This window comes from Eurosta solidaginis, chromosome 1 (genome assembly GCF_040869045.1).
Source record: "Eurosta solidaginis isolate ZX-2024a chromosome 1, ASM4086904v1, whole genome shotgun sequence".
Taxonomy (NCBI): Eukaryota; Metazoa; Arthropoda; class Insecta; order Diptera; family Tephritidae; genus Eurosta; species Eurosta solidaginis.
Window position 1 is genome coordinate 264,753,743 of NC_090319.1, and position 13,727 is coordinate 264,767,469.

The following is a 13,727-nucleotide window of genomic DNA, read 5'->3' on the forward strand; positions in this document are numbered from 1 at the left end:
TACTTCTTTAGAGTGTAGGATCGAGTTCACCATATTCAATGGCTGGTATATACCTACCTCGGTTTAAGAAGCCGGAGAAGTGTTCCGTCCACAACCGTAGCACTTTCTGGACATCGATTACAAATTTTCCGTTTTCGTTGTTACAGGCATTCAGTGCGTGGATCGTGGCTTTCCGTCTATCGTTGAATTGTTGGTAAATTTTGCTGTCGCTATTTCTGCTGGCTAGTAGCGCGAGCCCTGCGAACTCTCGCGTTTCTGCCTTTACGTTTTTTTTTTTTTTGTGTAATTGCGTCTCACTTCCACTTTCAACCTACGGTCGCGTTTGCACACTATTCTTATTGCATTCAGTTTCAACTTGACCGGCAAACATTTTCGCCAGTGGCTGTACAAAGTGATCTAGAGATATGCCCTTCCTTACGCATTACGACGGCATGTCTTGTGATGCTAAATACGTTTAACTTTTCTTGTATTTATTCGTGCGTTCATTTAAAACAGTGGAAGCATGTCTTAAGGAGACCGTAATGTGGGTAGATGGACCTTTGTTTGGTTAAACCTGGTGCTGGATACTCCCATGTTTCGGGCCCCAGGGCAGTGGGTCACCCCTTATCCAATAGGTAAAGGTTTTGTTATGGATACTGTAATTTTAGACCGTGGAGCAAAATACACCTCCTTTTCCCACCTTGTCCTCCGTCAGTCAATGGGTGCTGATGAATGGGATATTCAATTTTGGCGATCAGTGGCGGCTCTGCAGTAAATATTACATACTTTTCTGTTCATATTTTCATGTCCCGCCTAATCGCATCACTTGGATAGTGCTGATATCAACTTTTGCTTTAACGAGGATATCAACTCCATTAAGGATCATGACGTTCCTGGCTCATGGCGTCGTATAGTATCCGAGGCTTTGTGTGGACTTTCAGTGGAGTGCAGTTTTATATTGCGAGCCCACCGCACAACCTGCTCTGCACATAATGTTGAAATGGTCTTTCCAGATTACCACCAAGTATCTATCCACCATCGCCAATGTGTTTTAACCAATGGGTTTAACATATATATATATATGGATATGCTGCCTTGATCACTGATTTGGAAGGGCTGGCGTTTTGCATGGCATTAGAAACCTCTGTCGTCGGCATGGTAATGGGCGTAGTATTTTTCTATAATGCTGATTTCTTTGTTTCCGACTCAACTTTATGAGCAAAAGTGATTGATATTTCGTCACTCTTGCTAAGGCTGCGGCTACGGCTGAGTTGTTTTGTGAAATTTCCGGAGTTCCACCAGTTGGTAAAAGCGGACCGAAATCGAGGATATCGAAAAACTCAAAATGACCTTGTGATGTAAATTCCACAAATACCCAATTAGCTTTCTTAATGTTAATGAAGGTTCGGTGTTCGAAGGTGATGAAATAGATTGGTCGATATAGTGAGATAAGTATGTGTAGGTGATTTATTTCAAGACTTAGCATCAGTCACCGGTCAACGTAGCTTATGAGTCCTGCACTGACGATGGAAATATCTAACAAATTGTGACAACTACCACTCTGGCGGGAGCACCACCATTCAAAACACTGAACATCGTATTTTCTATTAGCTCTTCAAGGTCCTCTGCTATCGGTAGCAAAGTTGGAATGTCAGAGGTCAATGTGTGCGATTATTATACGCTTTCCATCCCTGTATCCAATATCCACTCGACTACAGGTTACAAAAAAATGTAGATGTTTATTATTTAGCAATCGGAATCCATGATCGGATAAGATATTACTATCTAGACTTTCTATCTTCTGGCTCTCACGGCCGATGTGGCGTCAAATAAATTGAACTGCCTATTGAGATTGGTGATGAATACAATATCGCCTGTTACTGGCGGAACTTCAGAAAGTTTCTCTGTTAAAGATATTTATTTGTTGAATGAACCAAGGAAAATGGTTCCAGGTAAAAGTTCCACGAAATGGCGTCCCACGCGCTACTTGGGGCGGGGTATTTAGTATATAGGCGCCACAGCAATCAACCATGTCTGATAGCTTTATCTCTTATGGCTTTGTCCTTCCAGCTAAACCGTAAAAACTAGTTGCAAGTTTGCAGTTGAGAAACGAATAAAGTCTCTCTGAGGGTTAAGTGTGCTGTCTCGGTTCTAGGATTTGTGGTTCCTGTATACCAGAGATTGGTGCCTCTATTTCCGGCAATCTTGAGCAATAGCGTGAGGAGCAGTTGTGAAATGAGCTGTTTCGGGATTGAATGTCATAACCCGGGGTGGGCGTGAGCTTAGCACCTGCTATGGGACCATATATGTATACGATAAGCGAGAGCACAATGGCTTCTTCGTCAAAATCAACGACAGCTCTTTTAGTTTGATTTCGATGGTCGTACAGTGAGGAAGTGTCGCACGCGCGCTTAAAACAGAGTACCAAAGAGTGCGTGTGACACGTGTTCACCGTTCAAGTATTGAAATCAAACTAAATAAATAATTCATTTTGCTTTCGTGCTCGCTACGCGTTCGTGTTTACTAACACATTCTCAATTTGGTAAGCGTGTAAAGGTAGTGGTGCCCACCGCTGGTCATAACTATCACAAAGTACAATTGCTGTACAATCGGTGATCTTTTTGACATATCGCCAGTTTGAGACGACATGAATGTACAGTTCAAGACCATGCAAACCTTATGGAGGTTTCTATTAAGAAGACACAGGACATCTCGATTCTTCGGTTAGCGTCGTTTGGAACATGAAGGTTAAGCTTGGAAGATTAATGGAGAGCGCAACTGCTAGCTGCTCGAAAAGGGCTATGCTAATACAATGGAGAGTTAGAAAACAAATCTCTTACTTCGTTGCTTCAAAAAGACTTAAGTATGCTGTAGAAACTTCGACACCCACTTGCTTGTGTTTATCGTTAAACTCGTTTTCATGATCGTTTGCAATGATTAAGGGACCACATGGAACGCGAAGCCTTAGGCATTTGTCAGGAGTAGCAAGTGGAAAATAGGAGCCTATCAATCCCCCAGCGGGCAAGGGGCATATATTCAAGGGGTTGAGTAGCGCAGTCGTTTCAAGGGGTTGCCGGCGGAGTTATAGCTTCACCATTTTAATTCTCAACCTCACGTAGCCGTGTCTAATCCTATTTATTTAACAGCCGGCGCAAGAGCCCTAGTTCGTTGTGTAACTCAGGCCTAATTGGGTGGGATGGCCTAGAAGGATCAATGTGGTCATATTAAATCGTTCCCCAGATGGTCGGGCTTGTACCAACAACACCGATAACACTCCCCAAAACTTTCAGGTAGTGTCTTTATCGCTACAACAGAAGCCTGTCAATGATTCTGATTACGAAATGCATTTCGAAAATTTAGCCATTGCAAGTACAAACAAAAAATCAAAAATTTCCGCTTACATACCTACCGACAAACACACATTGTTTCTGAAAGAAAAAAAGGAAAAATTATGTGAGATGTAAACTCAAATTGTGACTACCCAATAGTGTACATACATACATACATAGATACATATTGCCCAACCAACACAAAAAAAATCAAGTCAACGCCATGTGTGGACATGATTTACAACGTCGTCCACTTTATAGTTACTCACACTTAGTTTAAACACCCACAAGCTCCATCACCCATTAATATCCTTTATACGAATGTAATACGTCTTCAAATGCATGATATATTTACGCATATTCTACTTGCACTTGAGTAAAAGTATGCATGCATACATACATACGCAAATACATAACTGAAAGCCCAACTTTCTTCAAATAAAGAGAGAGCTGAGTGAAGATATTGCACATACAGCGCAAAACAAAAGTTTTGATATGTTTAGCTATATGTATGTATGGATATGTGTAATGGGTGTGTTGGGTGGACTTGGTGCTCAAGGTTGTTGGTATGCAACTGGCAACGATTGCGCCAACGACGATGACAGCGTTGACGATGACACCGATGAGTAGAAGGAGGATTTGTTGTGTATGCATGACAATTCATCTCTTTCTTATAAACGCAATTTATCAAATGGCAACGACGACAGCAACAGCAGCAACAACATACGATGTTTTCGTTAGGCAGTTAAAGGCAGTGACTATCACACAAAGCAAAGAGTAGACTTTTGACTACGAATATATGTGTTTGTATGTATGTCCGTTTGTAGATATAATAGCTCAGACAACAAAAGCTATTTGAGTGCATGTACGTAAAGACGACGAACTTGAAGAAGACGAAGAGGTAAAGACCACTTTGAAGTTGACGATTGGCAGCAATGAAAATAGTACCAACAATAACAGTAGCATTACCAAAACTTGTGTGTGCACATGTATGTGTTTATGTACTTACATATCATTATTGCATTTGCAGTAGGGGCTGTTGACGAGGAAAAATTGCACCTCTCATTTTTGCACACGTTTCTAACAGTCATTTGAAGTAAACGAATGCAGGATGAGCGAGAGCAAAAGGCTTTGAAGAAAGTAGTTCTGTAGATATGTATGTGTGTGTTTAGGTGCCCGAGCGAATTAAAAAAAAACATTATAAGGATGTTTTTTTTTAAGAAAAGGATATGCACTTGATGAAATGATGAATAGATGGTGGCTGTTGGTGAATTTTATTGGCAAAACTAAAGCTTTATGTAAAGGTGGTGCAACTATTTACGACAGATATACATATGTATGTATGTAAGAGGCATGAATGTAAACAAAAACACAATATTTATGACCTTGTGTGTATTTCAATTAAAAGAAATCATGATATCGCAAAAGTGCAGAAAAGTAGCTTCTAATATAACGAATTCATGAGATTTAGGAAATATCTAATTGGAATTGAAAGATAAATGTAGGTATATGACACACACATATACATACAAAAATACACATTGGGAAGGCTGGGAGTTTAAAATAATAAATAAATAAAATTTAGCTAGTCATTCAGTAGTAACAGCATTCAATCGATCACATACACATCTTTATGCATTTACTCACACACCTACCCATTTAGAGATACCCCAACAACAGTAAGCACTACAACTTGCTCGCACAAGTGCAATAATGGCGCTCTAACATAGCGAGCCAATCGGCAAATATTCAGCCATCAGCCGTCAGCCATCAACCCGTCGTCGTGGCCGCCTTTCTGTTACGGTTAAGAGATGCGGCGCCGCAAGCGGCAGGGTTTGTTTTGCTCATATTTCATGTCGACGCGTTGGCTGTTTTGCGGTCATACGAAAATAAGCTACTTGTTTTTATTGTTGTTAGTGTTGCTTTAGTTGTATGCTCACGCACACGTGTTGGCCGTCAATTTTTATGGTTTGTTTTTGTTAATTTCGCCGTTTTTTGTTTTCTGTTTTTTTTTTTTTTTGTTTTTTTTTTTATTTTATGAGACAAATATACCATAATACTGTGTATAATTGGATTGCTATGAAAAGCACAGCTAGTGTGTGTAGTGAGAGGGACGATGCTATGCGGCGAGTAAAGCGAAGAGCATTTAAGAGTGAGCAATTCAAATAAAGCAAGGTAAAAGAACGCAAACGCAACAGAGAGTAGAGCATATTTGTGTGTGTTAGTGCAGCGAAATGAGAATAATTGAAAATATGCTTAATAGATGAGTAGTTACTCGCGCGGTTGCAACAAAATGAGTGAGCGCGTTTGAGGTGTATAGAGTGCAACTCATTTTAGCAATGAGTTGGTTTGTGCTGATGTGTTCGAAAACATAAGTTTTAACTATTTTGTATCATTGCATCTTTTGTTTTTAATTTATGAAATTTGGTTTCTTAAAATTTGTTTAATAATTTTTATAATGTGTTTTTATATTTTTTTTAACGCTTACTTTGACTTATTGGCTCGCCGCGTATTTTTAACTTCCGTATTCGCCGGAATTGTTTCTTATTATTTGTTTACAGCGCACACGGGCAGCTCCGACGCGTGAATACGCATTTCTTACGTTGTATTGCAATGCGTTGAAACTATATCAAGTGCGTGCGCGTGTCTTTTTTTGTAGAGTTTGTTTCACGAAAACTTATTTAAACGCATTTTTATGTAATTGAATTTTTGTTGTTTCAGATTTGATTTTCGTTTGCGTAATTTTTAAAATAGTAAATTAATACAGTTTTTAACGTGGCCGGCGGTGTTATATATCGTTAAATATTTTTACTTACATCCATACAAAGCTATTTAAAAATATATCAAAATAAGATTGCACTGAATAAACAATTCTAGAAAATATAATCTACAGAATTTTTACCAATACGAGGCTGTGTCGATGATCAAACATATAAATATGGTTATGATTATTACATAAACTCATGGAAATAAGTATTGGCACAAGATATTTTTGCTGCTTTCATTTAGTTTTGCTTAAGCAAAATTTTTTCAATATTTTTGTATTAAAAAATGTACAAATATGTAATAAAATCAATACAAACTAAAGTTCAATTTATAAGGCATAATTCTCGAAAATTCGTATACGAAAGAATTAGTATTTTTCTGAGTATGCAGTTTTGTAGATAATTGAATTTTAGTTCAATAAAGTGTTAATCTTAACTCCCCTTAAAAATTGTTCTGATTTTTACCAATTTTTTGTTTGTCAGCAGAGCTGGGCATTTCTTTCCATAAAAAAATTTTTAAAAGGAAGAAAATTCCCAACTCTGCTTACTGAAAAAATTGCCAAAAATCAGGAATTTTTTTTAGGTAATTAAGTATAATACTTTATTGCACTCAAATTCAATGAGCTACAAAACTGCATACTCAGAAAAAAATTTTTGCGTAAATCTTGAACTTTAGTTTCTATTTGTATAAGTTTTTTTATAAAAAAATAGCAAAAATTATTTTCCTTAAACAAAACTAGGTTCAAAACAGTAAAAAGTCTTTGCAGTTAATACTTTGTGTCAATAATTTTTTCCGTCGTCTCTATTAAAAATAGCAATGCCAATACAATCCAGTTACGTAGACAAATTTTCCATAGGTCCACCTAAAATCGCTAAAACATAAGCTGAAAGAAAAATTTACACTATTAATACTTACAAACATTTCAACCAGAAGTTTAAAAGTGCCACACATCTTTGGCACTGTTTACCGTATAAAATATCAGCTGCAAATAAGCAAATTCAGGAACATAGCGAATATTTATATTTACGAACATTTTACCATGGGACTCAAAAACTGTCCGTTTCTTGTTTCTCAAAAACGCGTGGCCTTAGATAATATTTATCTAGATTTAACTTTATAACAAATCCTACACCGCTCAAACCTTTCAAAAACTTGTGACTTTCATATGGTGAAGCATATTTTATAAATGTCTATACCTACGTAGTATAAATATATCTAAGTACATACACACACAGAAAAAAGTATTGGAACAAGGACTTTGTTAGTTTCAGCAAGCTTTGCTTAAGCAAAATAATTTTCGCATTTTTTTTTTATAAAATTATTTACAAATATGTAATAAAATCAATAAAAACTAAAGTTCAAGATCTTACGCGAAATTCGCTGAAATTCGAATCACGAATCTTAATCTTAATCACTTCACAACTTAATCTTAATCACAACTGCATACTCAGAGAAATTTAAAAAGTTTTAAAATTTTACTGAAGATTCGTGTTTCGAATTCTCGCGAATTTGGCGTTAGATCTTAAACTTTAGTTTATATCGATTTTATTACATATTTAAATATGTTTTTATAAAAAAGTTGCGAAAATAATTTTACTTAAGCCAAACTAGATGAAACGAGCAAACGGTTCTTGTGCCATTACTTTTTTCGGTGAGTGTGTGTTTTTGACTATTTATTTTAAATTCCAAATAACTAACAAATCTAAAACACTTACCTGTTATTTGGTTTTTGCTATATTTCAAATGTTGGTTATTGCTTGTGGCTGCAAAAAGGATCAACTAAAAAGGATTATGTATTTTGCTTTGAATTTCATTTAAATTTTGTTGTAGTTTGTTTGTCAGCAAAACAAATAAAATAGTTTTGCAAATTCAATGTCCTGCTGTGTTTTGGGTCAAAAAAATATTCAAAGTATTTTGTCCAAAATATTAAAGTACGTGTATATATGTATGTGTATATGCATATGTCACAAAGTCAAATTTGTTTGGGTCAATAGTCAAAGGAGGTACAACAACTGTTGAAAAATACTAAATAACGATGCTCTCCAATTACTTTTTGGGGATTCAAGGGGTTGTGTAGCGCAATATATAGCTTCTTCAACCCAATTGTCAACCTCACCTTCGAGCGGCGAATCCCGTTTCACTAACAGACGAGGCTCTGGCGACCCCAAGCTCCTCATGGAACTTGGGGGTGGGGAGGGAGGGATGGCCTGAAGGTTTAATGTGGCCATATAAATCGTTCCCGAGATGGTCGGGCCAGCACCTTAATGGTGCTGTGTTACCGGAGCGTATCGGATCTGTATCCGACAAAGGACCATCACATCGATAACACTCCCCAAAACCTTCGGGGAGTAACTAATCGCTACAACAACAACAACAACAACAACAACAATTACTTTTTGCAAGCTACTTCCTTGGAAACCTCAACATTACTCACAGCTTGATATTATTAGATAATTTATAATACAGTTTCAAAAAGTGAATTTGGTTAACGTTCTTAGAAACCGTCACCCAGGGATAAGTATGTCTGAGTATTGATTTTTCGAGATGAAGCGTGTTTTAAAATGTCTAAATGATTACTATTACGTTACTGTTTTACGACGTTTCTAGGCGCAAAGGTATGTATGACCCTTATTGACTATATGTTATACCTGGATTAGGGGCGTTTTAAAACTTTGCCTGAGTATTCATTTCTATACAAAACATTTTAATAGTTCACGTTGTACCTGTATTCAAGTATATTATTAACTCTTACTTTAATTTAAACGGATTCTATTGTTTTAAATTGGTAATGGTTGGTACTATCTCTGCACTCACTCAGTTTAGTGAAGCCAAAATTCGGAATGACGAAACTCCGCTTGGGAGACAGGAGTTGAATTATGCTGTGACTAGTGAGTGCCAGTTTGATATGCTGCATGTTCGGTAGATAGCGTCATGCATAGTAAGATTTACTATTTTGTTTAATATCAGTGAACTTCTCGGAAAGATTAAACTGACATGCAAAACAAATGCGTGGCTTATATATTTGACCATGCCCATCTATCGACATGTGCTTTGACGTGCTGATTCCGAATATCGAGTCTGCTTAACTCAAAAAACAGCAAAGAACCAAGTAAGTTGGCAATATGTTAATATATATACATATAACTAAAAATCTAAATTTTTTGATTTTTGTTGTTGTACTTAAAGAACCTTAGACTTGGATTTAGCAAATATACAAACCAATTTCTTTTGTGAAATCCTATCCTTTTACATGGCGATTATTATCGAGTGGCCGCCGTGGTGTGGTGGTAGCGTGTTCCGCCTACCACACCGAAGATCCTAATTTTTTAAAATAGTAAAAGGAATTTCCGCAACAAATAAATAAAGTAAATTTCAAAATACATGCTTTCTCGTTGGTCAGTAGAACACAACAATAATCAGGGGTACTCGAATTAAAGTGACACAATTAGCCCATTGAAATGCTGAGGCTGAGAGAATTAATCATACTGTGACGAATATTAGCAACACTAAGGGATACTATCATCTCTAAACCGATACTAAGCAGTCACTTGTATGTACATAAACAAATCAATCCTTATGTATACACATAAGTACATACAAGCAGCGGAAAAATAAGCTGGTAACCAAGTAGAAAATTCTAGCAGAAGAAACGTCTAGATATTTGGGCACAGAGTATAAAAGCAGCGAAAGCTGAGTAGTCAGTTAATCAGTTTGATTTAAGCACGCGAAGTTGCGAAGTGAAGTTTAATTGCGAAGTACAGAATATTGGAGTGTTTTATTCAAGAGTTTAGCGACACGAACGTAAGCAGAAAGTTGCAAATAAGCGGAGTTTCTCAAAATTCGTTACAATATGTATTGAGGCTGGCGGCCACCGTGGTGTGATGGTAGCTTGCTCCGCCTTCCACACCGTATGCCCTGGGTTCACACCCCGGGCAAAACAACATCAAAATTTTAGAAATAAGATTTTTCAATTAAAATAAATTTTGTTTAAGCGGGTCGCCCCTCGGCAGTGTTTGGCAAGCGCTCCGGGTGTATTTCTGTCATGAAAATCTCTCACTCATCTGCCTTGCAGGTGCCGTTTTGAGTCGGCGTAAAACATGTAGGTCCCGTCCGGCCAATTTGTAGGGAAAATCAGGAGGAGCACGACGCAAATGGGAAGAGAAGCTTCGCCTTAGATCTCTTCGGAGGTTATCGCGCCTTACATTTTTTTATTTTATGTATTGAGGCTTTATGGGACACATAAGGGAATTTCTCACTCGAATAGAGAAAAGAATGGGAGAACTCAACTCACTTCGGGATACTTTTATTTTTGTTTCTATGGCATTGCTGTGCGATTTTGTTGGTTCATCAAGCAAGATATCTATGAAGGCTACTCCGAGATGTGTCGCTTGATTTAGCTATTAATCTGTTATTTCTAATGGAGGCGGATAACATGCCACTCTTTCCCCGTTAAAATGACTTTCAGATTTTTGGAAATTTCTTTACTTTCATACTATACTCTTTCTGAGGGAATTAATTTCTTGCTTATTTAGGAAGAAAATGGACAGATTTATCCCATTTTGTGAGGTTTTCGATGGCAACACTAAACTTGCATAGTTGGCTAGAAACTGTCACTTTTCTAGCAGCAAAATTATTCCGTCTCAGACTTTAATTGTTATGCAATTTTTAAACCAAAGCGATTCAAACCTAAACCCCCAAAAAAGTCCCAATTTTTTTTTTTTTTTAATTTGCGTGCCAATCCGTTATAAACTATTGGGATCAGAGGAATGTCATCAGTTGCTGGGACAAGCTCCGTGCTAAAAGGCTTTTATTTAGATGCGAAAAACGATGACAAGGTTACCAAGTGCCACCATATTTTGCTATTTACCTAATGCAATATATAAGCATACCCGTCGGCAGCAGCATTGTCTACAAAACTATCGCCGACAACTCATCTTTTAGTCAATGTGAATGTCTGATTGAAATATTGTACAGTTGACATTGTCATGTCAGGTACTCAAGAGCGTCACCCGCAAGCAGGTATCGGTGCTTCAATGTTACCTAACGTTGATAAATTTTAAACTCATCCCTTAAACAAATAATTCGCAAACTCACTGCAAATTGAAGATTTACCTAGAAGTTAAAAAGTATTTGTTAATTTATGTGTGCAACATTTGCTTTCACTGTCACGCCTTTCAAAGGTGAAAAATAAAAATATTTGATACAAGTGCGGTTTGAAAATCCACGAACTGACCTGCCTATAGGATTTGTTATTTTTCTAGTTGTTAGCCAAATATATTTTGCCAGCACTTTTAAAACTAAATGTTTGTCATTTATCATTGCAGCTTGCCTAACTCAACTCCGACTTTATTTTTTCCATTATACAAATATACCACCGTGTGTATATATATGTATATATGTAGTATATGTTCACTTTTAAAAACATATTTCAGTACGACAAAGCAACAAAGATGTTTCCGTCTATAATTAATTTTTTTTTGTTCCTGTTGTATCTTCATCAAAAATTTGTCTGGTCATCCTGTTAGCGCCGTCCAAAAGTAAAAATTGTTCAAGTTCATTTTTCTTGTCATAGCTCTTGGCAGTTCAATTCTTTTACTGCCTACAGGGGTAAGATTCATTACATTCTGTCAACAAAGAATGTAGGATGTCAATTTAACAATGTTATGTTTACAAATGTAGCTACAGGCTGACCTTGACATTTATTAAAACATTGCTTGTGAAATTTGTTGGTCGAATTTTTTTATAACGGAATCAACTTACCTCGTGCACGTTGGTAAACAAATCAATTTATTTAATCTAGAATACCTGAAAAGAAAGAAAGCAATATTATGAGCTTTAACTTTGAATAGTAAGTCTAAAATATTAAAATTATTTTAAAACGATTCAAGGTTCGATTCGAGCTCAAGGCCAGAACAATAATTTTTTTCCAATGATAATTATTGTTATTTTTCAATTTTTCTAAATTTGAAAAATTGTATTTTTTTTTTTTGGAATAGTAAGTAGAAAATTTTTCAGACAACCTGCCATAGCTGCGCAGATTTTTTAAAATTATTTTAAAACAAACCCAAAAAACTTTTAAAGGCCTAAAAATAGAAACTTGTATTCTCGCTAGTTTTAAAGCAAAACCAAGGAGTTTAAACTTGTTGCTGGAAATTAAAAAAAAAAAACAAAAATTTCATTTGTGAAATGTACTGCAACTCATAGTTTCTTTTTCGAAACATTTTCCTATACTTATATGGTGTTATGCTATGTTTACTCACATAAATGTGTTAGCTCTGTAGGTAGTGCAAGCTATTAGTATCCGTGGCACGTCGGTTTGAAACCAGACCACCGCCTACTAAAATTTTCTGTTTTTAAACTGCAAGTGTAGACCTCTCTAGTTTCAAATTAATACCCAGTTCTGTGCACTCATCTATAGAAGCACCGGTATAGTCTAAATATATTTGAAAGCAAATTTAGTTTATGTAGTACAAAGAAGTTTCATATTTAGACTCAACCTTTTAAACATGTAACTTGAAATACTTAAACCTAGTTTACATATATCGAGATCATCTTCACCTCTGTACTTAACTCCCAATCGTTCATTATATAACTAAAATTTATATATAAATTACAACCCTCGATAATCGGTAATTATAAAGAAATTTTAGAGATGCGGCGTATTTTTATAGAAAAAGTTCCACTTCTAGGCTGGAAGCTCAATATAAAAGAGAAAAGTGCAAATTTGGCAGAAAATAATCTAGTTCACAGGGATGAAACATATGTAAATGCGTAAATTATCTATTGACGATTTATTGTAGATTAAGGCATGTGAAAACGTGGTCTTAGGGCGAGTATAAGTTTAAACTACAAATGAATTACCCCGAGTCTTAACTTGCCTCCTTGACCGTTCGTACAAAGAAATCGGTAGTTTGAACACTGCAATGAGGAAATGACTCTTCAAGCCTTATTTTTTATTTTGAATCTGAAAAATTGTAATTCAATTTAATCAGTTATTAAAATCTCACATAATAATGTTACAAGGACTTTTTGCGCCGATTTTTGCGTACAAAAATATTTTTTTGACTTTGTGTATCATACTCAGTACACTGTTAGAAATTTGGATCTAATATTTAAACTATTCATCGGTTTAATAATTTTTTCAAACTTTTTCATCTAAATTCAAAATCTCTAAATCCTACTCTGTTTATTAAGTTAATTGAGTCTAAGTTTTAAATTTAATCGATCCATACGTCCAAAACCTTAAAGTTGGTTTAAAACCAAACTACAGAAGTTTAAAAAGAGTTCAAATTAATTGCTGAAAATCTAAAAATGAAAAATTTCATTTTTGAAAAGTGCTGCAAGTCATGTATTGTTTTTCGAAACAAATTGATATACATATATATAAGGTGTTATGATAATATCATATCTGTGGTCACAAGGCTTAACAGCACAAGTGTGTTTTTTGCGTTTTTCAGGATAGCATTTTAAAGATTTAAATTATAATCTCAAAAAAGTTTTCGAGGGAATCAAACAAACTTTGTTTGGAATATCTCAGATGATATTATATGCATCTTATGCTGGCAGGTAACTTACGTAAATACTATTAGTTTTCCAAATACGCTTAAAAACGTAATTTATACTTTTTTTCCGAAAAATAATTTAACATAGACC